This window comes from Aythya ferina (assembly GCF_964211825.1).
Source record: "Aythya ferina genome assembly, chromosome: 4".
NCBI classification, from domain to species: Eukaryota; Metazoa; Chordata; class Aves; order Anseriformes; family Anatidae; genus Aythya; species Aythya ferina.
Genome location: NC_140300.1, coordinates 64981107 through 65008222, shown reverse-complemented (window position 1 = coordinate 65008222; position 27116 = coordinate 64981107). Strand labels below are relative to the sequence as shown.

At 39.1% G+C, this 27116-nt stretch overlaps 1 long non-coding RNA gene across 2 annotated transcripts in view; it reads right to left on the bottom strand.

The window, feature by feature from the left end:
• Window positions 1-1849: 1849 nt before the first annotated feature.
• Window positions 1850-27116, bottom strand: part of LOC311435655 — a 165722-nt gene continuing 140455 nt past the window's right edge. Inside the window, exons 4-8 of one of the 2 annotated variants that reach the window (XR_014692304.1) lie at window positions 19450-19549; window positions 6250-6440; window positions 5070-5172; window positions 2731-2780; window positions 1850-2304 (exon numbers count right to left, since the gene is read on the bottom strand). This is a non-coding gene — a long non-coding RNA (uncharacterized lncRNA). Of the gene's footprint in view, window positions 2305-2730; window positions 2781-5069; window positions 5173-6221; window positions 6441-19449; window positions 19550-27116 lie in introns of both variants that reach the window. The other variant, XR_014692305.1, reaches the window with a different exon arrangement.

Below are 27116 nucleotides of genomic sequence, written 5' to 3'. Positions count from 1 at the left end.
CTATTAGTTTAAATCCTGACATGTTTTATGAGATGCAGAAAGCAATCTCCCAGTCTCCATCTCTCTCCCCACTGGGCCAAGCAGAAAGGCAAAATGGATGATTGGCATAAGTCCACTCCATCAATTCATGTTATTATTCACCTGATGTCTCAGGGCCCTATCTTACATTAACCCTCCTATTTTCTTCATTAGCCTTCTCCAGGATTAATATCCTTTCTTCTGGCTGGAGGATGGCATTCAACAGGACTTGCTTATCTTTCCAGGCTGTTTGAAATACTCTGTATACCTTTTCAGGATGTTCACAATAAGAACCTGTTGACTCTTTCCAATTTATAAGGTCAGAGGATAAAAAAGGATTCTTGGTAGACTGGCAAACCCTGTAGGCTCACTGCCTCCTGGAGTGGGGCCTGCATGATTGGATTCCTAGTTCTTGTCCTCCCTGTGATAAGACTGAATCCCGATGCTCCTCTAAATTCTTCGTATCCTCCTTGTCTCTCAACACCACTTCCCCTGTCACAACCTCTCTCATTTGGATTTGCACCCCCAGGTCCTTTTCTGCTTTGCACCTTTCCTCTCCAAGCATGGGATTGTTATGACCCAAGTGCAGGACCCACCTTGTTAAGCTGCAGTCAGATCTGGACCGCAGCTGCTAAGGTCTTTGGAAAAGGTAGCTCTCAGTCCGGTGCTTCAAGAGAGGAGAGGAGAACATAAGTTTTTGAACTCATGATATTTTTCCCCCAAACATATTTTTTCTCTCCTCTCTTCCTTTCCTTCACTTCCATGCATGATGCAATTCACTGTGGCTTTCAGTCTTGCAGCTTGAAACAAAGGGAAGGAAAACGATTCACTTTTCTGCTTCTTCTTTATGCTTTTTATAAGCAAAGAAGTGTGAGAGAGAGTGAATGTTCTTCCTCCCACCCAAATTACTCTTTTTTTTTGGTTTGTTTCTTAAGCTAGAACTTTTTTTCCAATAAATCCCAAATGATCTATTCACTTTAATTTCCTTCACAAACTTTCCTTATTCTAACCTCACATTGCCCTTCCACAATGAAAAGGCATAAATAGCCTCATGCTGAAATGTCCAAAGAACACAAAACTTGATCAGTCCATCTCCAGCTATTAACAATGCAAGATTAATTATCTTAAAACCCATTGATGAAATGAGCTCAAAAACATTTACTATGTCATTCAGACATTTACTCTTTCTTCATCAATCTCTTATTGCTACCTGAGTTACAACTGCTGTCCGGCTAATAAATGAAGAAGTGGAAACTTTTGAGTTATTCCTATTAATGAATTAACTTTTCAGGTATTTATTAAAGTGGCAAATGAAGGGGTTGGAAGATAATAAATCTACTTGAAATGTTGAAGAAGGTAAAGATTGGATTCCAGCTATTCCTTTAATCTACATTTACGTTTACAGAAAGCAAGCACAGTAGATCAGTCAAGGGAGCAGTCTGTGCAAGAGGAGATGTTCAGAATATTTTCAGATTGCATTGACTAGAGACAGCAGAAGTGATGGCAAAAGTAGGCTCATGCTAAGTGGATTTTTGGGAGACAAAAGATGTATTGTTCTGGCTGCTCTAAGTTCACCTAGCACCCTCCTGGGGCATACAAAAACCACTGTGATTAGAGAACAATGCTGCACCTATAGTCAATTTTCTCAAGAAGCCCTTGGACAAGGCCTGAATGCTAAGACCATTTAGTTGGACTGTGGTGTTTTTTTTTTTTTTTTTTTTTTTTTTTCCTAGCACCTCCATGTTTATCTGTTTTTTAATCACCACTATTTGTACTGCAAAAGCATTGATGGCCCTAGGTGAGTGCTGAGATGAGATGCTTTGAGTGATAATTCCCTTCTGAACAGCCCTGTGAACTCTATGTAACCCGGGCAAGGAAGAGAAATTTTATTATTCTCTGTATTGCAGAGGGGAAAAGAGCAATGCTTGTATTAACAGAACCAATATTTCACCTAGAAGCTTGAAATGACTCACCCAATACCATTCCAAAAGTCAGAGGAGTCCAGATCTTCTTCATTCCCTTAACTACATGCCTTTTTTTTTTTTTGGTCCCATGGTTTACCAGTTACCACTAGTGTCAATGGGATATTTCCCTTGGACAGCAGTTGTGTAAAGGCTCCTCAACATCCAGTAACAGTGGATTCCATGGGAGAATACAGTGGTCCTTTTGCTATTTCTCTATGTTCTACTTTGGTAGGGTTTCAAGTAGTGGACAAGAGCAGCAACAAGCACAGGTGACAAGGTCACTGATCCTTCAGGCAACATGCAAGAGAAACTAGAATTAGTGCTAAGTACCAGAAGGTACTATGAAGTAGCTGCGATTATAGGTAGTCAAGAAAAAAGAAAAAAAACCTGAAATATATTTTGTAGAATGCAGCCAATATACAATGTTAGTCATTACTGTACAAAGATTTCCATTTCAATGACATTACCATATTGTACACTTGATCAGTAGCTTCTTGTATAAGTAATGGGATAGTCCATGGATAAAATATTCTATTCCTAATGCTTATTAGACTGTCAAAGTCAGGCTTAATAATGTGTTGAGGGCTAATTAAGTATTCTATGTACTGTAAAATTCTCAGAGACTTAGTTTATATGAATTATCAGCAGGAATATAGTACTAGCAAAGTGATGTCTTCCCGGGAAATGACAGAACAGGAGGGAGTTTAACTTTCTCAGCTGAGCAGCTGCATCAGCACAGAGATGATACTCACCCAGGTCACAGTGAGACATTTGAGTTTTGGATGGATTCATTCTCCCCTGGAAAATGAGTGAAAGGATAAAGACCTGAGGATGTTGTAATGGTTGTGATGTCTTAAACAAATCTATGGTTATTATGATTATTTATATTTAATTTTATATTTTAATTTAATGAGAAAATTTTAACAGTGGTTGGAAATGAACAACTCTTCTGCATGGCAAGAACATATTTATTCCTTGGAGCAAAAGTGTCAGGCATGAAAGTGTAACTGATACTTGCATGAATTTGATATTCATGCTGAATTTTGAAAATCTATTTACTTTGAAACACTTCTGCTTCCCTATCTTCCTTCCTTCTTTCCCTGCTCTATATTTTCTAGGCTCCTTGCATAAAAATACTATCTATATTTTGTAAGGGTTCATCTGCTTCAGCTACTTATGCCTATAACTGAAGTCACAATACTGCATTTTTCACATCATAATTATTTCCAGTGTAACCAACTGTAATTTTGTAAATTGACTTCAAGTAGTGAAATAAGCAGCAGGTACAGATGAGCCCTTAAGAAACAATGATTCTGTCCTTGAAAACAAGGAATGAGGATGAACTGCGGAACAGTATAGCAATTTGTAAGCAGAATTGAGGAAAAAAGTTTTTCTTTTCTACCCCAATATACATCTAGACTACATCCCTACAAGCCAGAAATTAATTCCTAGTTCTCTCCTAGTACAGTTGATCAGGGTGTAGACCCCATATTCTGCTCCTCTGCAAACCCACAATAACAACTGTGAATGAATTGTGAAAGCTTTTCTCTCTGTCACATTTGACAGTCTGAGAAGTTCTTTGGCTGTGCCTGTCCTTAAGTCACAGAAAAGCTTCCAACAGCCAGTCATTAATGATTCTGCCAAATGCCTAAGAGGGACACTTCAGCATTTTACTGGAGTACACAGTGATAATGTGCCTTGGATTGTGGTATAAAAATGCAAGGTTGAGTGACTTTAGTAACTTTGGAAATGTAATACACATTTAGAGATATTCTGGCTAGGGTGTGGAATTGCTATTAGGAGACGCAATTTATAAATAAAAACAGGGAAAAGAATTACACTTTACTCAGCATTCCAAAATCTAGACTAGTTAAAAAAGCAATCTCCTGCAGTTTATGCTACAGGAAAACTGGGTTAAATAGTAGGAAAGCCAGTAATAATGTTTATGGTGTTTTTTCTTGGTGAGAAGCTGGCCCCAATTAAGACAGGGACAGAAACCAGCCTAAACACTATTCTTTTGTGCAGCATGAACTGCACAAAATGATGTTCAACAATATCATACTCAAAATACAGCTGGAAAAATATGCATTTGGAGTGTTTCAAGCTAGTTAGCAGTGGGCAAATGACCAATAGCTAGATATAAAAACCTGTTCATCAGTAAGACTGATTACAAAGAACTGATGCTCTGAGTGTCAGACTGAGGGTATTCTCATTCTGTAACCTGTGAAACAATTCTAGCAGCCATTGCCTATACTTTCATCCTCAGATTCCTTCGAACATGAAAACTTGGCAGAAACCACTTCTGAGCCAAATCGAGAAAGCAGGAAGAGTCAAACTTGGTCAATTTGGACTGCTGCAGAGATCATAGCATCAGAACGGCTTGGGTTGGAAGGGACCTTGAAAGATCACCTAGTCCAATCCCCCTGCCGGAGCAGGAACACCCAGATCAGGTCACACAGGAATGTGTCCAGGTGGGTTTTGAATGTCGCCAGAGAAGGAGACTCCACACCCTCCCTGGGCAGCCTGTCCCAGTGCTCTGTCACCCTCACCATGAAGAAGTTTCATCTGATATTTAAGCGGAACCTCCTATGTTCCAGCTTGCACCCATTGCCGCTATCATTGGATGTCACCGAGAAGAGCCTGGCTCCATCCTCCTGACACTCGCCCTTTACATATTTATAAACATTGATAAGGTCACCCCTTAGTCTCCTCTTCTCCAAGCTAAAGAGACCCAGCTCCCTCAGCCTTTCCTCGTAAGGGAGATGCTCCACTCCCTTAATCATCCTTGTGGCTCTGCTGTTTGCAGAAACATACAATAATCCAGTCTAGAGCAGATATAGCAGGTTGTATGCAACATATCAAGCTGTTTAACACCATGTGGCTGGCATCACGGACTCTTTATCCATGTGCCGATCTCATTGCTCTTGCACTCTTTTGCATCTCTGCCCAATAAGCATCCCTCCCATGTGCAAACGCATTATGCAAACCACAGAGCCATCTGCTGGAGCAATTTGCACTTTAGAGAGTTCATCTTTGATGTAATCTATTTTGTATGCTGACCAACAAAAAGTAAGTTCTTGTTATCACCTTTGATATTCTTCTCTCCAGCGAAGGGCTTATGTCACCCTTGTAATTAATTTTCAGGAAGATTCCCCACTGAGTTCTTTTATAAGCACAATGCTTTCTGTTCCTTAAGAAATAGCAGAAAAAAAAATAAATCCCAGTTCTCTTTTCTTATAGACTAAGCAAGAAACAATACACTATTATGAAAAGTAACAAAGGGAGTAGCCCATGTTCATGTTTCCCATATGGTAGAGAATACACCTTAAGCAATACAACCAAAAATGGTTGTTTTACCAAAATACAAGATCACAGATCTTCAGTGAATTAAATGAGAAACAGTTACAAAGATATATCAAGTAATCTCTTTCTTAGGCTCTAGGAAAGCTCATTTCTTTGATTCAAGTTAAGAGAGGAAAGTCTGTGTGCACAAAATGAGAAATAGCCTATAATCTGTTCATGTTACAGAACAGAGACCAAGTGAAGAATCAGTGGCAGTGTATCAAAAGCCAGATAATAATTTTTGATTCATCAGATATGATGAACTTTTGCTAGAGGAAGTTTTCTCAGCTTGACAAAAAAAATCATTGGAAAGTCTAGGCCTTTAGAATAAAGATATTGCCTCATCATAGAGGTATGTGCTGAATATTCTGAAAGTGTCTCAGCATGATGGAGACCCAGAATCAAATCTGGCACCAAACAGAGGAATTATGGACTTTTATCTAGGATGCCACCTTCTAGGTAAATTAGTTAGGAATATGCCCTTCCCTTGCTGGTTGCTCAAGGGAGAAGAATATGCATACTCCTAAATCCCTCTCAGCTACTCTCTGATGTATAATAATCGCAAAATTTCTCCACCTTTGCAAATCAAAATTCTTGCCTCCCAGGCTGTCATAGTGTTGCTAAGGCAAAAAATAAAAATAAAAATATATATGTATATTTCATTTGGATCAGCAATTGAAGAAAAAATGCGAAAGCAGTTGTGTGTGTAGATGTGTGCACATAGGTGTCTTACACATTCATAATGGTCTAGGAGCACAGCATCAGAGCTCCACTTAAAACAAAAAAGACTGCTGCCACAGAAACCAGATTTAGGGCAAAAATAATTTTTGTTTGTTTGTTTTGTCTTTTATCTTCCCCTTGAAAAAATTAAAAGGAGAGACTTAGGTTAGGAATCACAATTCATTTGCATGATCTGCATTCTTACCATTATTCCTAGAAGAGTTTCAAATCATTCTTGCATGGCATTTCAGAACAACAAATGGATCCTGAATTTCTCATCAGTCTTCATGTCTTCACTCATCAGTCAGAGCTGAATGTAGATATTTCAGTTGCTGCAGAATTCATTGAATACATCATCTCCAAGATGGAAATATTTAACACGATGTGAAGGCAATCCTGAAAAAATATAAATGTGCATAAAACTGAATGTTTCATAATTACAGACTCTCTTAATTAAATGCTAAGCACCGTTCCTTTCTGGGGTGCAGACAATAGGCAGAAATAAGGTACCTTCACAACAAAGGGATGACCACAAAATCTAACAGAGCTGCTGTATCAGATACGTGCTTAAAGAACATACAGGAATCATAACAGCACTTGTTCTCCATGGTCCAAAGCAGTGGCATACTTTGTTTTTTTCTTACCAAACTTTGAAACTTGCACTTGAAGTACGGCAGCCATCAGGAACTGTCCAGATTTTAGATAATCTGAAATATTTTTCACTTGTGGAGGTTTTCAGCCCTTGGCAAGACAACACCATGAATGTCCTGACCCACTGATCTACCTGTCTGTAGTTATGCTCAGGGTACGATGAGCAACTAGAGACAGACAGAATTTCTTCTCAACAGTACTTTTACGAGTCTGTGCTCCAGGCCAGGGACTGGAAGAGGGCTGGTGACCTGCATTTCTCTGACCAGTCAGATTAGCAAACCAACCTACCATAACGAGCTAGGGATGTGGCTGCTCAGGAGGCACTGGCTCCAGGGCAAAGCATGTATGCATGCCCAGCACTGAAAGACCCAACACCGAGTCCTACAGCAAAGTGACACTGAAGGCTGCGGCAATGAATAAAAACTCTGTTTGCATACAAGGCAGAGAGAATGATCCCAGCATTGGAACCAGACTGTGGGAACCAAAAGGTGCTAAACACTGCACTATGGTCAAAACATGGCTGGTATCACAAGCAACTCTGAATCAAATCAAATTAACATAAATCCATTCAGTTTAACTACAAAGATTACACAAGACTTTTATGCCGTGCTTTTTCAAGAGAACAATGGGATCTAATTGTGGATGGAAAGCCACCTGTTGGATTGTCATTCCTGAAGACAATATAAAATCAATACAGAAAACAATTTTTGAAATGGAAGTAGAATGAACAGCTGCTGTTCAGTGACCATTAAAGAATGTAGAGAAGTTCTTGCAATAGAAACTAGAAGAAAATATACTTCAAGGCTCAAAAAAATGTACCCCAAACTTAAAAAGATTGTTGCAATCAAACCAGAAATTGAAGAAATGATGCCAGGAAAAAAAAAAAAAAAAAAAAAAAAAAGAGGATTGAGAGAGAAAGGACAAACAGATAAAACCTTAAATGTCAGCTCACAAATATTTTAAAAAATAAATAGAAACGGAAGATGACAGAAAAGGTAGGAAAAAAAAAAAAAAAAAAAAAAAAAGAAGCACTCTCCAGTGTACTCATTATTGCTAAAGATCTCCTGACATTTGCCCATTTCTTTTCTGAGGAATCTGCAGAAAAGTTTCCAAACTAAAAATCAAATCGATTATCTGGTACATCCTCAGATGTTTAGTACTGACATATGAAAGCATTTTGAAATCTCTTTAATGTATAGGGATATTTCTGAGGTCTTAAACAAAGTGTGCAAAAACCTGTGGAATGGTGTAATAATGCAAACTCTTCTCTGCTAAATATCATAACCTATTTGTGTAAGTAATGGAATGGCAGAATTATAAAACAAGTACTGACTCCATGTCAATTGACTTTTTCTCCATCTTTGGAAAAATCATTTAATTTAAATGTATTCCAAGCGAAAATTCCAGTTTTTGGTGTAAAAAAAATACTGATCTTTTCCATTATCTTCCCAGGCACAGAGGTTAGGCTCACCAGTCTGTAGTTCCCTAGGTCTTCCTTTCTATCCTTTTTAAAAATGGGAGTAGTGTTTCCCTTTTTCCAGTCACCAGGGACTTCTCCTGAGTGCCAGGACTTTTCAAATATGATGGAGAGTGGCTTGGCAACTACATCAGCCAATTCCCACAGGATCCTGAGGTACATGTCATCAGGCCCCATAGAACTTGTGCTTGTTTAGTTTCATCTGGTGGTCTCAAACCTATTCACTTACAGTATAATCATTTTAAACAGTCATGATTCCCACAGAGTAATTGCAGGTTTTAAAATACAACCATACTTCAGGTTTTATTTCACAATATTGCCTATTTTTATGTATTCATATTATTTTCACGTATATCCAATTTTATTATTTATATTATTTATATCTAGCTTTATTTCACAATATTGTTTATATAAACAGCTGACTTTACAAGTTAATTTCTTTAGGTATTTGCTCTAATGTTACCTAGTCTAGAAGTATTGCAACAATCTTACCCATACAGAAAAACAAACCGAGACAAAAAAAACCCTGTCCCTCACTTTTTCTGTTTAATTAACTACATCAATTATACTGTGCAAAGAAACTCAACAACTTCCATCCTTTTTCAACAGAGACCATTTAACTCCAAGGCTGGTACATGCAACTACCAGAGGAAATAAACAGATGTCCTTGAAAAGCCAGAGCAATTAATGGGTACTATAAAGAATGACCCAATAGGCTTCCTAGAACATTCACAGGCAAACTAGCACGACAGCAACCTTAGGTTTGGTTTTGCTGATTGCAGAATTAGCAATAGTTGATATTATTATTATTATTATTTAATTTATTTGTTTATTTATTTTGCAAAATTAAGCATATACCTGCTCCAAAAGGATGTATCTCTAGAATAAAATAGGCGTTCGTCTCCTTGTTCATCCCTGTGTCTATGTTTACCATTCTAGAGCAAATCATGAGCATGCTGGACAGCTGCTTTGATGAATCCTACGTTTATCACAGCAGAAATGAGAGCATTAAAGCAGGCTGATATTTTCAGTTCATAGCATTGTTCTGATACTGCTCCTCATGAAATTGGTTTCCTTAACCTCTTTTTCTCTGAACAACATTTAAGCATGGTTAGTGCCTGAACTCAGGACTTCAGGCACTCGGAAACACTAGTCACTATTGGAAGTTGTGGCCTTAATTTGTGAGTCTGGCAGGCTGGCTTTGATGGGTAGAGCAGAGCAGATTTCACTGCAGGCAAGCTCATACTAAGATCTGGCTCCAGGAGGTTGTAGCTCAGAGATGTGAGCGCAAAACCAGCTCCGTAGGCAGAAATCCTAGTAAATGTGAATAATTAAGGATACCATTTCCATAACCGAAATGAGTAACACCATAAGCGCCAGATGAAAAGCAGCCAACTCCTTGCTTGGTGTTATAATGAAACAATACATCATTCACCTCAGGGGTGTCTCCTATTGTTTTGGAATAATGAGAGAAAGCAGGAATCATTACAATGTCAGCCCTTCCAATTATTCAGTTGTACCCACTCAATACGGAGCTGCCTAAAGCAATAAATATATGTGCTAACACTACATGTGTTCCTTTTGTAGCTTATAGACCTATCCTAGTGCAGCCTGCAGGTTCAACATGAGGCACTTCCTGCAATTAGAATTTAATCACCCTGGAGAACAGCTGAGAATTCCAATCTTTATTTTATTTATTTATTTATTTTCCCCCCCTTGGGCCCATCAATCTCGTTTCTTAAAGTAATTTAATTTCCCTCTCTCTCTCAAAGAGTAGTTTATCTTCTCTGTGTAAGAGGGAGCATGGGGGGAGGAAGAAGCTAAATTTCAGTGGAAATTTAAAATACGATGCTGATTGTTTGCTGGGAGCACTCCAGTGTACCTGCAGCTGAATACTTCAACACACAAATGTGTGGTGCTATCTTTTTTTCTGCAAATACCTGACTTTCTGGAGCATTGCCAGCTGTGATTGGGTGAACCCATTTAGAGCTGCAGGCGCTGCATGTCTTGGCCATGGGACAACACTTCCTTTTCTAGAGATCAAGGAGCAAAGCACTGAGGCCAATGACACTCAAAATCTCACACAGCAAGGAACAAGATGTTATCATTTCCAAGAAAGGCTTTAACCTCAGGCAATATCCTGACGTGATAAATGAATTAAGCTAACACAGAATACCAAATAAATACCTATTAATTGGCAAAAATCCCTATTTCTATTCAGACAACGTGAAGCAAGCATTCCTCATCACCCTTCCAGTGCAAACAGAAAAGATTCTCTCACAGAAATTAATCATTCAATTCGCTGTAAGTTACATCTGTGCACCTAGGTAAGCACCTGGACCCGTGTAGCCAGCCGAAACCCAAGTATTTCCTGGTAGCTCTATCCCAATACAGCAGCTGCTAATACCTGTTCATATCAACCTCGTGGCACTGTTGTCTGACAGCCTGACAGTGGAGGTGGCTTTACCTGCACTTCTATAGCCATTTTCCTACTACATCATGTTATTTATTAAAGATATCACAGCATGAGTCAGTAGCTACAAGGATGGCATCTTTTCATATATTTTACTTTAATATAATTTTTTTTCTTTATTTCCCCCCATAGGAAACAGGGTTTTTCTGACTATACTTTCTGTCAGTTTTCTCTCCCTTGTAACTTTGGATTCAGTCAACCAGATTTGATGGGGAAGTAGAATATGAAGTTCTGTGGAAAACAGTTAAATAGACAGAGAAAAACACATTTCCCAGGAAGAAAAGCTGTGTGAACTCAACCATTTATCAGCAGCAGAAAACTCAGGCAGGCCAGAGTCAGAACTGGCCTGTTCTTCATCTAACTAAGGAGGGCAAAAGGACCCCCTCTGACCTGAAAGTTAGCAATTTGGTTAAGTAGGACAGCCAACAAACCACCAGACAAATGGTGGTCCCTGGGAACACCATCTCATTCTGCTTTCTGCCACAGTCTCCATCAGACTATAGGGCTCTGGATATAGATAAAAAAATAAACCAACTCAGGAGCTAAACTTGTTCATAGGGATCAAAACATTCCTCCCTAGCTTGAACTGTTAGTAAACTTTCAAGACAGATTAATGCAATAACCAAAGTCCATCCTGTATTCAAGCATTAGACACAGATTAGGACATACTAGGATGGCTGACTGGCAAAGGCTTATATCACAAGCCTGGTCCCCCATCTCTGAGGGGCATCTGAAATTTAGTGATATCATATGATTCACCTCAACTTGGCAAAAAAATCTCCATGTTGAATTATTGGAATGTCTCACAGGATAGAAATTTTGAATTCTCCTCTCATGAATAATCAATTGCTAAACTAATTAAATATTAAAATCCATAAAGATCTGGAAGAGATTGACATATGTTACTAGCATAAAATATTTTATGATTGCAGCTGCCTGTTACTGTGTTTGGCAGCTGCTGTTTGCAACATCTGTGCCACATGGAAAAAGTCAGAATATCTCTTTTTGCCTTATTTTCTCTGACTCTCTTTTACTTGCCTCTGCAATTCTAGAACCTGTTGAGAAGGCGTGATTCTAACTTTAGTAGTACTACTAATAAAGTTTGCAAATATGTGGCAGAAATTTAGCATATCTGGTCAAAACTCACTGAAATCTATAATCGGTGGTCCCTCTTAGCATTATTAGTCTTTGAGTGAAAGAACTACCTTCCATAGTCATGTCCTAGTCAAGTTTAGATGTAACAGAACATCCCTTCCCAAACAACCTGCTATCTGGCCTCAGGATAGCAATGTGACCCTGAAGTGCCTTGGCATTTACTGTCAGATGTTCTCACATTTTCTGTCTTTTTGGCTTTTGCTTTTTATTTACTTATTTTTTTTTTCTCTCTGGAACTGAGGCAGAATTATCCTTCCTTTAATTATCCTGTGATCTAACAATAGTAACCTCAGGCTATCGAACCAGTATGAGAATTTAGATTGACTTGTCTGAAATGTGCCTTGATTTCATGTTGGTATTTATTCACAGCGCATTTGTAGCATGGGCTAAGCAGGACCAAAGGCAAATTGTAAGCTTCCTTAGCAGCATGTTGAAGTTATTAGCTTTCCCTTTGTTCCATGGGAACCATGCCTGCCAGCATCCTGAGACACAGCTGCAAGTTGAAGGGAACACCATCACTGCCTTACCACAGTCATACCCATAAAAACATGAGAAACAATGCAAAAAGAAAGAAGCAACTCAGCCATAGATTTACACTGAGTGGAGGGGACCATTTGCAGCACTACCTTCTGTAAAGTCTTGGATAGCAGGTTGCAAAACTCAGCATCTCCTTTTTGGCCTTTAAAACCACTGGAGGAACATCTCCTGGCCACACATTGTCAGCACTTCCCAGCTTAGACCAAACCAGGTCTGAAAGCAATGCTTCTCTTCATCTAACACCCAACAAGGAGCCTCTCATGCTGCAGAATTTATGAAGGCAGCACTGCAAAGTCCAGCATCCTAGCTCTAGAGCTTCAGACGTTTCCTTCCCTCCAGCTTGTCCTTTCATCTGGCTGTGGGTGCCTCACTGCTCTCAGCACACCAGCCGATGTGTTTCCCAGGTGGAGCTGCCCAGTTCTCCCAGACACTGGCCAGTGAGCCCGTAAACTCACACATCACTCTGGATGTCGTTATCACATCAAAATGCTTTACTGATTATAATCCTTCATCTCTTAGACTCAGACCCCCTCAACAGGAACAATAATGCATCGGTCTGCCATCCCTAACACATCACTTGCTGCTTGGGATGGCTGCTGTCTGTGCACTACAGAGTTTAGCTACAGCATGGAGATTACTCTATAATTTTACTCATAACAAATGCAGAATAACATGGTTGCAAGGACGGGGTCACTTTCTTCATGCAGTTGCTTAAGTGTATCTGGCATCAGCACATTTGCTGAAGTAACCTTCAGCATCTCCCAGCTCTCAAATTTGTGCTTCAGCCTGAGTTTCCCTTTACGTTCTCTACGCTGACAAGAATAGAGCAGGTAGATGATAAATGTTGTAGCATCTTGTGCTGCTCCTGATAATGTTATCTCCAAAGATTTTAGTAACACACACTATTACAGAGAAATTACCCCCTGTAACCCTCTGTACCCCTAGGTAAGCACAACAGCTCTTTGCCCTGCTATAAGGACCACAATCAATGAGACAAATTTTATGGCTTTCTGGACTATTTTGTCATGATGGTAAAATGATCTTGTTTGTTCAAGATCCTCATTTCTAATTTGCTTCTGGTTTTCTTGTTAAGGGTAAGAGCCACTCAAGTCTCATAGATACTACACAGAAATGCTGCCTTCACTTGGTAAGGAACGAAGACACGTGGTGTGTTTGCAAGAAGGCAGGGCTGTTCTGCACTGGTACTCTATACCCTAGAGTATGCACTTCAGAAAATCTGCCTTCACAGTACAAGAACAGAGCAAAGTAATATATATTTGTTCTACATTTTCAAACCATCCTTTCTGGTTTGTAGGAATCAAGCATGACAAAGGAAGGTGCAAACCAAAGCAACCCATGGGACTTGACAGGAATAATGCCAACCAGCCCAGAAGCCTACACCAGACTATCTCCGATGCCAGCTTGAGAGGCAGCCCTTTCTCTTCAAGGGGCAAGAGAGAGAGGGGAAAATATTCCTCATGTTCAAATGACTGGCATCAACTATGGGGAAACATCATGTGGCAGCTCACCTCATTACCCCTCTTGTGTTCTTTCCACTTTCTTTCACCTTCTCCTGACATGTTCCTTTACCATTCTCTGGTTCTCTCAGGTATTTTTTTTACCACCCCTGCCCATGTCAGGGTTCCCCCAGCCTCCATTTCCAATGTCAAGCTTGGCGAATTTAATCCGATCTTCTCACCATCTTTCATCTCTACCCTCCTATACATTCACAGGCTCTGAGTCAGAAAGTCAGCTCTCTAACATCAGGCCCATGATCTGTCTCATTGTAAAGACTTTTCCACCACATTACTTCACATCCTTCTTCTCCCCCACAGTCTCTCCTTGGCTCAGAAAGAGCTGATGCTTTTTCCCATGTGATGTTTCCCACTGCCTTTGTCCAGAATTGGTCAAAATTACTTGTGGGGTGGACAGGGCATTGTTATTTTTCTCCCACACAAATTACTTCTTTGAAAGAAATAAGGATTTTCTTTTCACCTTTTATTTATCCACAGAAAATATGGAAGTTCTAGACAAAAACTGAAATATCAAAATAATGATTGCTTATTACTGAACACTTTAAATGTGCACTGGAGCAGTGCCTCTTTGGAGCTGTGGTTAAAGGGCTTTCTTTTTCTGCGTGACCGGATAACAAAATGTATTTTCCTTTTTTTCCACGGAACAGAAACCTTTGTGGAAGGGCCAACTTTTCTAAACACTGTGCTATTTGCCAATTAACTCATACAGCTGCAGTCTCCCTTGTAGGACATCCCTTGGGAGGCTGCCAGAACAAGAAGACATGGGTACACGTGTGAGTCAGCACTGGCAGGGAGCAGAAACAACCACAGACCAGCAGCTAAAATGCAAAGAGTAGATTTATTCTCATTACTTAACTAACAGGGGGATCCCCGAAGTAGCACCCAAGCAGAAGCATGCAGGTGGGAGCTAAACAGTGTCCATACTAGGAGATCTCCAGCCTGCTGGTTTCACCTGTTTTTATCAAGAGTTCACGCAGGTGCAGATTTTACCACCATGCTGTGATTCTCACTGTGCTTTTTGATCTTCTCTGCACCAACGCCGTGAGCTCAAGCACACCTGATAGGGCACCTCCAAGTCTACCAAACACCTGTGCTATCTATGCACGGATGTGCTACTTGTCAAACACACAGAGCACAATGAGCAGCAGACATAATTTATATGTTTTTCTACATTGCTTCTCCTTAGACTTTATACATTCCCAGCTGGGAGGTTACTCGAGCGTATTTACAATCCTCCTTGCCACTCTGCCATTCTGATCCCATCCTCTTTGCCAATCTTCTGCTTTTAACCCATTCCTCACAACAGTAAGAAAAGAGTATTTGACCTCTCTGACATGTATGACCACATATCTTCCAACTTTGTGAACCAGAGGATGGTTGGTTAAGTCCTTAGTTAGCTACACAAACCAGGTTCAGCTACTTAGGAACTTACTGTACTTTGGAGTGGGGATTCTTCTAAAGCATCACATCTCTCTCTACCCAGTACTTCTAAAAACAAATTTTAAAAGAACATTTAGCAGCAAAATAGTATGGGTTTAATTTTAACATGCACAAGAGATCAATTAATGTATTTCATATGCAAATATGACAGTTATGACCCTGATTCAGAACGCTTGTTATTTCTGGAATTGGGCATATGCTTCTCTCTAGCAGCAGGCAAAATAATTGCAATAAATTGGCTCCTAATGCCACGTAACGAACTCTGATTTATGTTAATTTGGGCAGTACGTAGCAATTTCATGTTAATTTTTAAAATCAGTTTTGGAAGACACTGTATGTGAATTCAGCTTCATGTCTGGGCTTTTAGCAGTGCTAAGAATACAGCCTGGCATTTGAATTCAGGTTTTGTTGCAAAACCATGTATTGTTAACGAAAATATTGAAGTGCAACAAAGACAGGCCTGAAAGATACTTTCTCTCATGTGCTAATTAACATACAAGGTACTCTTTTTCTTTTTTTATTCCCAGTTCTATGTTTTTGGAGAATCATTCATTGCTTGTTATATTAAAAAGCCATTTCTTTCAACCAGCAGGCTTTCGTGCAGCAATGCTTTGAAAGGGATCTAGCATAAGCACTATAATTTTGCCCCCAGTGAAACCTCTGGTCAGCAGAAGTTTTAAAGCATCTTAAGAAGTGAAAGAAAGACCTTCATTGGTTTCACTGGGATTAAAATGAAGCTTTCAGTGTATTAGCAACATATTATAATTTTTCAAACAGCTGCCCACAAGGAGTATCTGTATAAAAGTCTCCCGCTATGTTAGAAAAAAATGGGGCTGCTTTGAGTGAGACCTTCCACCTTCAGTGAAGAGGTAGGACACTCGGAGTGGGCTCTCAGCACATGGGCCTCCCATTCATATATTCAGTTGCTTTGAGATAAGGAGATATTTGTGACAGATATTACAGTATCAAATAAAAATGGACTGCAAATTGCCTGGGGAAGGATAATTTTTGTTTGATGCTTGCACAGCATCTTGTACACAAGAAGATTCTTAGTACAAAACTGGCACTCCTCCTGGACAAATCATGTCATGACTGCAGCACTACATGCCTCTTGTGCAACTTGAAAGACAAACGGGAGAGAATAAATTAGTAAATTTTACAGTTTTTAATACTTGGCTTCATTTTATTTACTACTGAATCTATGTACTGTATTCTTCTGGATTATCTGTGCAGGCAGAGCAGCTGTAGACATGCTTAATTAAACAGCCAATGGGACTTTTCATGGCCTTAAAATTAAGCAAGACTTTATGTTCACTGCCAAGCAGGGATAAAATTACATGCTTCAGTGTTTTCTTGAGTTGGTGCATTAGTCAAGATTTAGTGCCCAGGAGCAAGCTTTTCTTGATTAAAATCTAATTCTCAATGTTATCGACACTTGATGTAATAAAATCAGAAAATGATGTTGAACTTATAACAGAAACTAAATGCAGCTTTAAATTTAAAAAGGCTCTTACATTGCTGTGATAAAACAAACCCATTAAGAAGCCACATTTGCAATGCTAATTGTTTGGTCTCCCCTCTTCTGCTGCTTCTTCCTGCCTCCTTATAAACAGCTTTCCTAGGGTTCCCATGAACATAACTCATGAGTAGTAAGGGAAATCTCTAACATTATATGAAGTTTGATAATCATGTCACATACTAAAATGACCCTGTGGGTTTAGGAGCCTGATTTTAGGCAAGGCCTATAAGGCCATATAAGCTGTTACTCATTTAATAGGTGTTTTCTTCCAATTAATCCTGGATGAGGTAAGTGGATTGATAATACAAATATCTGAGGACACATTCTGTTATTGCTGGACCAGTCTTCTGCGTTCTTATTTGTTAAAACGAAGGAAAAAGCTGTATTTTTTGGCTGTTGTTCACCTCTCCAGTATTCAAGTTTGATGTATAATAAACTACTGGTGACATCTTTGATTCTTCTGAATATTTTTATGGTTTACTTCTTCCTACTATTGTTTCTTTCACCTTGCTGATGCAGTTTTGAATGGCCACCAGGTGCCTTGGATCAAAGCAGGGTTAGATGCTGTATGCAGGAACCATTACCGAGACCCAAGTGAGTGACAGAAGAGTTGCTTTCTAAGACAGGTTTAAATGACTTCTTACATTGATTCCCATATGTTTCAGTCATGATGCTCCCCCTTTTTCCTGCAGACCAATTCTAAAATTGTCCTACTCCTCTCACTGTACAATTCCCTCTTTACTCTTCCAACCATGATGAATGAGAACAGATGGGGAAATATATATATTTAGATCCTCATAATGTTCCTCTGAGCATTCACCACTGCCCTCTGAACCCTGAACGTTTTTTAAATAGCAGTTACTGTGAACCTGTGCGTAATTTCCTCCCAAAATGTGAATGTAATGGAGGACACCATAATAGTGCAGCTTCTATTTTGTACGAACACATCATGCAGATGATGTGCACTGTCCTTCTGCAGTTGCAAAGCATAAGCTGCCCTGTTGCTCCTATGAACATACAGCTCTTCTCTCTCAGCAAGCATCTCTGAGGTATGGCTGCATACGTACCTTCACATGCCTGTGAAGAGGTCTTCACTAACAGTTGCTTTCTAGACTAATTTTTAAATTCTCTTTTCTGAGTATCCTTTTGGATGTTGCTGCAATTAAGTTTGTTCTCCACTCCAGTGACACTAAACACAAGTATTTCAGTGAAGGAAAATATGGGGATGATAGATAATCACTAACACGTTCACTTCACATCGCTAAAGGAATACACTGCTCTATCTTCCTGTTCACTGACTCTTCTATGTCTCTGTTTCGCTCATTTTGCACAGCCACAGACAGAACATCTGGATAAACCAGCTCCACAGAGTCCATTTAAGACCTGTACATGCCTGGGACAGATGTTGTCATTATGTCATTTAAGGCCCAAAAGGTTCCTTATGATTAATCCTTATGATTAACCTGTTCTTTTGCAATGTTAATGCTCTTCTTTCTTAAAAAAAAAAAACAAAACAAAACAAAAAACAAAACAACAAGCACACATTACATTTGTCATTTATTTTACATCACTTTCAAACAGAGCTGGCCACAGCATGCCCCAAATAAATTAGAATTCTTTCTTCCCCATCCTAATACAGGTTTTTCTTCACAATCACAGATGTTAATTGAATGCACCTTAAGAATGCTACTCTTCTCCTGGCTATTTTAGAAAAATAATGCTCACGGTAGAGCTATCCATAGACTTAATTGCTTTTAGTAATTTCTCATTGATCCCATGGTTTGTGCTCTTGCCGTTCTTGGTGTTAATGTTCTGAAGATCAGTAGGACTGCTAATCTTTGTAATTTCATTTTGTAGTCAAAAGCCTCTAGTCACTCTTTGTCAGGGACTGTAGTGATAGGACAAGGGGTAATGAATTTAATATGAAAGAGGGTAGAGGTAGATTAGATACTCAGGAGAAATTCTTTACTCCGAGGATGGCGAGGCCCTAGAACAGGCTGCCCAGAGAAGTTGTGGATGCCCCCTCCCTGGAAGTGTTTAAGGCCAGGTTGGATGGGGCTTTGAGGAAAGTGCCCATGTCAGGGGGGGTTGGCACTAGATGATCATTAAGGTTCCTTCCAACCCACACCATTCTATGATTCTACAATACAAATGCAGGGCTGTACTTCTGTACCTTCATAAGATCTTCTGTATCATATTTGCATACAGCAAATATGTTTTTAACAGCATAAAGGGCTTTCTTCTGGGAAGTCCACTCACAAACAAGCTGGTAAGTGTAAATTTGGTTTATGAGAACATAGCCTGTATAACCACAGCTCAGAGCAAGGAAGCTAGAAGAAGAGATATCCATAGACATACCAGTTTCATATGTGAGCCCACTTCAGTCATGAATATATGATCATATCATTGCTGTGCTGCTGTAAAAGTTAATGACAATGTTTTGGATTATGGTGTACCAGAACAGACAGCCTGTTAGTGGTAGTGAATATGCCCCTCTATACGTCATGTAAAAGTTGAGAGCAGATTTTCAAGTGTACCAATTACCTGTATTTTCCTTCTGTGAAAAATTGCTGAAGCGATGTTGTCTTTGATTTAGGCTAACTTGAAATGGGAAATACGTGGGTTGGTGTCCCATTCTGATTGCTCGTGTGCTGCTCGTGAGTCACCCACAGCAAGATTAAGACACAAACGAGGTCAGGTGTTGTCCACCGGTTTATTCTGTATAAAAATATCAAAAGAGAAATAAGAGTTAAGAAAGGAGCAGTGATAGAAAAGGTACAGACATATAAGCAAAAGCGTCTTAGAGACTGCAAGAGATAGTCACCACCATGGATCCAGCAGCATCCTGTTGGTCCGTTGTCTTTAAAGATACAGTGGGGAGGGTCCCTCATGTCTTGAAAAGGCACTGTCTTTTTATAATGTCCCCTTGTGGTCTTTCTTTTTACATGGTTTCCAAGGTAAGAGCAGGTAGCCAGTTCATCACCATACATCTTCTTATTCCAGTTGGTTGGGACTGCTGTCACCGGGCAGGGAGCCCTCCAGTACCACACACCTAGCATGTGCCCTACTGGCATTTTGATCTCTCTTAATCACTTCAACTTGGTGATATTATCTGCCAAAGAGTAAAGCTGATTTCTGCCCTTTGTTAGGGAAGCATAACCTGGCAGGCTGGCAGAGCAGGGTTGGACCTTCCTAGGGTATGTATAGCACACAGTTTCAAAATGTCATGATCTGAAAGGGCACAGATTTCAACTAATGGCATGTCTTCAGTGTCTGAGAAAAGCAAAAAAGTTGAAAAAATAAAAGTTGCTTATTACAAAGTCTTACTGCTTCTTCAGTAACTCATTTTGATTCTTTGTAATTTGCAAAAATGTGCTTTTGTGATCCCACAGACTCTTAACTACTTCGTAATGTATGTGTATGAACAGATGGAAAATGTTTTCAATTTCAGAGAGAACCACTAATGGATGTCACCAGCTATTAGAAAAGCTCAGGTGGTTCCATTTTGGGAGAACAGGTATTGTCATAATCCATTTCATATTTAATGAAAAGTTTGTTCATTTGTATCTTGATGGTAAGTTTAAGGCTGCCTGTACTAGTCACAGCAGATCAGAACTTGATCTGGAAATTATTCATAGTTAAATATTCCAGAACCTGATATCCAAACATTTTACCTGAAAATAACAAAAGCCTGTTGTAGGTCATTTCAATATGAGGGAAAATTAATCACTAGAAAAATATTAATTTCAGCAAGGTTAGACTACTTCTCCCCTCTTCTCACACATTTTTTTTTTTTAAGTCTGTCTTATCGGAAAATCTATTATTTCTTCTAACTTTGCAGATGAAAGGAACTATACTCCTATCTAAAATTTAAAAAGCTTACTCTGTCTGTCTACTTAGATTTTTATCTACCAATCTAGACAGGATTTCATACTATTTCTGGGCTCACTCTGGCCCCAGACACTAGGATCTCCTCATAAGAAGAAATGTAGGTACAAAAAGATAAAATGAGACTTCATAGGCAAATTTTTCCTGATATTCCTTGCTGGAGGACATGATTAGTACAGCAAGTAGGGCTAAGAATCAGCTAAAGAGACCAAAACGTTTTCCTGGATGTAAACTGCATTGAGGGGGGCTGGGGAGAATGAGAAGGGGTGGGGAGGGAGAGAAAGACAAAAAAGCTGAACACAACAGAGTCAGAAGGTAATATCCTGTACTTCACACATCTCCTGTGAACAACTTTAACATTTATACTTTTATTTTGCTGTCGCATTCAGCAATTCCAGGCATAGAGAACAGTCTCTGTTGTGTAAGGTGCTGCATGAGCGATATTTTCCTGCCACAAAAACTTTACACTCGGAGCTATGAGCGCCAACATTTGATTAGCCAGGTGAAACCCAGAGCACAGCTAGCAATTCTCTGTGTATAGGTAAAAGGCATTTCAAATAAAAAGCACATTTCAGTTTTTACATGGAAAACTGAAGCAATGATATTTGATATTTTTACTTTCATTCTGAGTGAAGTATTTGATATGTGAAAAAAACAAAACAAAACACACACACACACACAAAAAAACAAACAATAAAAATGAAATGAAAATGTCACAGTTGTTTTTTACTGTTTCTTCTTCTATCTTCTTATTCTCCTTGCAACTTAAAGAAATAGAAATTTTTGCTGCTGCTGGTATGTTAACTTCATTTGATAAAATAAAAATGTTTTAATGGCCTCACTTTGGGCAGGCCTGCCAACATTTCAGCACCTTCCCAATGAAAATCTTCACAATGAAAAATGATATTGCAAATCATCAGGCATTACATGAGACTGCAGATCCTAATTCTGTGGTGTGTTTTCCTCTGCAGTCAGGCTGAAATGTTAGGTTTATTTTATTTCAATTATTCTCCCAGCAGAAGAAATAGAAAATTCATGAGCAGCTGGGATGTGGAAAGTCCGTTACTGAGACTCATAAAAGTGGCAAATAAACTAAAGAAAATCTATACCAAAAGCAGAGAATAGCAGTCACTCTGCTTCTTTCCAGCTCTGCACCAAAGGTAACAGATGCTTTTCTTTGAAACCAGTCTGCTGGAATGTCACAGGGAGAAAAAAAAAAGTCAAATAAAAACAAACAAATAAATAAAAACAATAAAACAGCTGTCAGGCTCAAAATTGAGTACTATTTGGTACTGTTTCGTTATGCACTGATAAAAGCGTTTTGCAAAAGTGCTGTTTAACCAAAAACCACCTGGTCAACAGTACCATGTCTTTGTCTCATTTCTTTGATGTTGTCTGCTGAAAATGCTGTCTCTCAAAATAGGTTGCTTACCTGCCCCGCATAACAACTCAAACTCAAACAACTCAAAATCGGGCAAATTGTGTACTAAACCCCACAGAAACGATGACTCAGGACTCAGAGAAGCTGTCAGTTTCACATGGCACATGATAATGTGTATCATGATAACATGCATTTGAAAATTTGTAAAACCTGAAATGCTAAACGAATTATAGAATTTGTAAATTAATGCAAAACATTGAAGAACGTATTAAAATGATCTCAACAAACAAGGTGTCAGACTCCCCTGGTATCTGCAGGATTTATTTGTGTTACAGAGAAATGTGCAAAGCATGAATTTTGCTGCTTCCAGACACTACCAGAGCACATTGTGGAGTGGAGCTTTGCCGAGAAGGACTACAGGGCTTTAATATTAATCCTCCTACAATCCTTGTGGTGCACTGGCCTGGACTTTTCAGATATCTGGTAGCCCAGGTGGTATAGGACTGATAGAAATCTAGGACAGTTAGGCATTGAGTATGTGCCATAAATGCATGAACTGTGAGGTGAAATTCCACACACAGAGTTCAAAACCATTGAAATATAGCATGGCTAGTGTTTGAAGGGACCGTAACCATCGCGTAATTCCAAAACGAATCAACAGACCTCTCTCAGAATAACAAGTTTCATGCTGCCTCAGATAAACAATTCTTCCTAGCCCTCCAGTGTCCACAGCCTTCACTGTGACCTGCCAGTGAACCCCTGGTGCCTTCCCCACTAAGCTCTTCTTGCTTTTGGGATCAGCGAAGCTGGGCCTAGTAGTTAGGCCTATGGTTTTCAGATGTCACTATGGAATAAAAGACGAGACATGCATCTGAGCATTGTTCCTAGACAATAATGTTTGTTTTTTTGCCTCTTTCAAACCAGAGTGAAGAATGTGGAAGCTTCAGGTAATAGCTCCTGGAGTCAAGAGCTATTTCCTCAGGCTTTACATGAAGACTAAATGAGTCAGTCGGTGGTAAATTGCTGGGACTAGAGCTCAGGTTTCTTTACTCTTTCAAGTGTTCCATCCATCTGACTTCACAGCCTTCCATGGTTAACTTTTAACATCTGCAAAACTGTAGTGAAATAATTTATATGCTTAAAACAAAACTTTTTGTTTACTGCATTATACTAATGTTGTTTAAAATGTACTTCTACAGCTAAACTGCAGGAAAAAAAAAGTCTTGGACAATTTAGAAAACAATTGACACTCCATACCTACAGTTATTATATTCAGATTTTTTTTTTACTAGGAACAACACTTCAAGGACAGGTGGATTATTACCTTTCCAGAAAAGTACTCACATTTCTGCTGAGCACTTTCTTCATCTCCTTTTATTACTAAAACTTAATGAGATAGTAATATAAAACTTAATTAATTTTATAATCATTTTTTAAATTAATGTGATAACCAAAGGGGAATTCCATCTACAGAACATGTTTTGTGTCTTTAGTTACTCTCCTAAAATTGCAAAAAAATATCCACCAATTATTACTAAAGGTGATGATTACCTTTGGGATTTCATTTCTAGGCAATAGAGAACGATACTCCTGTCAATAGGACAACAAGAAGTCATCAGATATTAAAAATCAACCAAGATCTTATAATCAGCAGCAAAGAATGATGGGTCCGCATTTAATGGACTAGATAGGAATTAAATAAATCGCAATTTAGTTTTCCTCAAATGTACCCACCATCCTTCAGCTATACATATATCACACATACATACAAACACATCCCTTACAGCACAGTACTGTGATCACACACAGTCAACCAAATGGCTTATGAAAATGATTTTAGGTGACACTTTATTAAAATACAGTAACTTGATCATGTTCAATCAGTGCCCACACGCTCATGCCCAAGTCTTGAGTTCAATAACCTTGGGCATCTGGGTCTGAAGCCCCAAAACCAGGAATTATGTGATTACTCTTCAGCACTATGCAAGCAAACATGCTGTGCTTGCATGCATAAAGGAAGCAACTTCGTAAATACCCATCAGTGAAGGCCCAAAGTGATCTCTGCTTTTGTTTCCTAGGTATAAAATATAATCATGAACACAGATCACTGTAGGCTGTGAAATAATTTATTGTTTCAGCTTTTAAAGTTCCAGTCCTTCAGCATATACACAAACAACCTTATCATTGTGACAGTGTTGATGCCAGTGTAGCTGCACTAGGAATGAAGTTGGCAAGCTCATGCTTATGAGGCCATGGACTGAAAAATATTTGGGATGAGATTTATTCCCCAGTTAAGAGCTCAAACAGTGACAAGGCAGCAGATCCTTTGACTGTTTTGCGGCTTCCACAGTAAAAATATATAATAATAATAATAATAATAATAATAATAATAATAATAAAGTGAAAAAATCTATCCCTTATCATTTCACAGGACTGCCATATTTCACATCCGGTACTGTGTTTGACTTTTATTATGCTTCCTGCTAATATATGATACATTCATAGGACTGCAGACTTGGAAGATTGATCGGCCATTTCTAATAAATATTAAGCTCTCGTGTTATACAATTGGTAATCAAGAGAAAGGAAAATAGATCTGCTTTGAAAAGTTTTGAATTTCTAATGTGCAGTTGGCCAAATAAGATATAGAGGTTTCAATTAATAGTGAATCTATTTATATGAACTGATGTACTTCAGATAGGCAGAAAGAAGCATGAAAGACTAAGCAGATAAGGAGTGTTGCTCTGCTTTTATTTCAGTTTCTTTCCACAAGGCTGCACAGTACTGATACCAGGTGAGGGGCACTGAGCAGGATTTCATGTATTATTTAGAAGAAACCACAGCTGTTTTAGATGGTAAGAAGGTCTAATGTAAAGTGAGTATTATCCATTATTTCCACTTGAGCTGAGAAATGTTTAACCCTGTTTCCAGGGAAACCCAGGTAGTGGGTCAGTTATCATTCCTATTGCTGAGACCTTGAGAGCTGCCTTAATGAATCTAGTGCTAGCTCCTTGCTGATTATTGATTCCACCTTGCTCAATGAACACAAATAAGTAGCTCCTAATTTGTAGTGACATTGCATAGATGTGTTTATTTATTAAAGGGGAGAGCGGTGGCAGCATGCTTTCTGTTCAGCACTGGTACTGAACGGAAAGCTTCGTGTTGGAAGGTGCTGGGGAGAGGAAGCAGGTCTCTGCCACGGAGAGGCAGGCTATGCCTGTTAGCTTGTGTGATGAGATACTCACAATTATTGCTCTTCAGCAGCCTCTGGGCTCCCTCTCCCTCTATCTCCTCTTGCCATTTTTTTTTCTCAGTCTCTAATATTTAGACTGCTGAGAATTTAAAGACAGGGGCCATCATTTTGTTCTGCCATAGTGTCTTCATGTCAGTGTGTCAGCCAGGGAATGCTGTGGTAGTTGATGCTGGAGGGCATGCACAGTGTATAAGGTAGGTTACTTTCTTCTGTTCTGGGAGAAGCAGAAGAAGGAGCCTTCTACTGAAACAAAAAATGGTGTCCACCCACCACTAGGAAATTGTCTAGGAAGACAACTTACAGTTCTTTCATTTATTTCCTCTAAAAATAGTTACTCAAATCTGCAAATTGGAACTGGAATCACATGTTCTACACTGATAATTTAATAATCCAATTAGCTCCAGAATTTAATCACTCAATATTCTGGTGCAAAATAGGGCACTTCAGAGGATAGAACAACTCCCCGTTCAGCAGGGAATTCTTCACTGAATGAGTGATAACCACACCTCTAGTGTTCACTGGTAATAAATGTGGATAAACAAATTCGGACTCCAGGAAAATAGGTTTGCCTCTTGTATCTCACCACGAGAACACACATTAAGGTCAGCTGAAGAGAGGCAGCACTTGATCAAAGAAGTCCTGACCACAGTTCCAACATCCACCACTTTTATGCAGATAGGTAAGGGCCCATCCTTTTATGAAATTACCCAGTTATTTGTTACAGTGCTTATCTTACAGCTGTCAGCACAAACACAGCATCCATTCTCACACAGATGATAAACTGGTATGCTAAGAGTCCAGCAGCTTACTAGATAACAATAGGAGGGGGAAAATGCATACTTATCAGACGGTCAGAATTGTTGAAATTTGAAATGGGCGCATTTTTTCAACAACACTGTCAGCTGTCTTGGAGGAGGTGTTGAGATACAAGCTGTGTTTCTCTCCCACGAGTAGTCAGCTTGGTGGGAGACCAAGGCTCACAGGTTTATGAGTCAAGCAGCCACCACGCAGCTAAACATAGCCACTTGCCCTCTTCCACACTGAGCAGGATTATATTCCATAAAAGCTTCCCTCAACTTCTGTGAAAGCCCCTGAGCTGAAAGACTCTTACTCTAATTTAGGGATATCAAAATCTGACCTCCAATCCTTTCTCTATCACAGTGTAAGAGTTTCATACAATTTTCATTTGAATAGGCTCCATTGTATTGCACACTGGAAATATGAGAAATGCTATGCATATTCTTCTTCCCTTTCTTCCCCACCTTTTTTTTTTTTTTTTTTTTTTTTTTTGCTTTCATCCCTGTACAGTTCTCTTTTGACAATCTTTCTGTATTATCTCTGTACAGTCCTGAACACAATGGCTCTTGCTTGAGTGACAATGCGAGTATTAAACAATAGGAATAATGATAATGTTATCAGCACTGCTAGTTGTTCAACACTGACTGCAGTTTTCCAAATTTCAAACCTGTAAAGAATCTTGCCTGCATGCGTGGAGGTACTGCTAATCTCCCTTTGACCATAAACAAACAAACAAACAAACAAACAAATAAATAAATATAGAGAGATTATTGTTCTTGTGTCATGCATGGGTTTATTGTAGCTAGCTATTTTCAAGGAAAAGGTTGCAACTACCTGGATCTTTAAAGAAGTCCTTTCAGAAATAATGCTGACTGAATAAGCCAGTCAGGGAGGATGAGGACTGTCAAAATGCATCAGGACAACTAGTGTCAAATTGGAGCTCATGTTTACTCTGCAGTCTTATT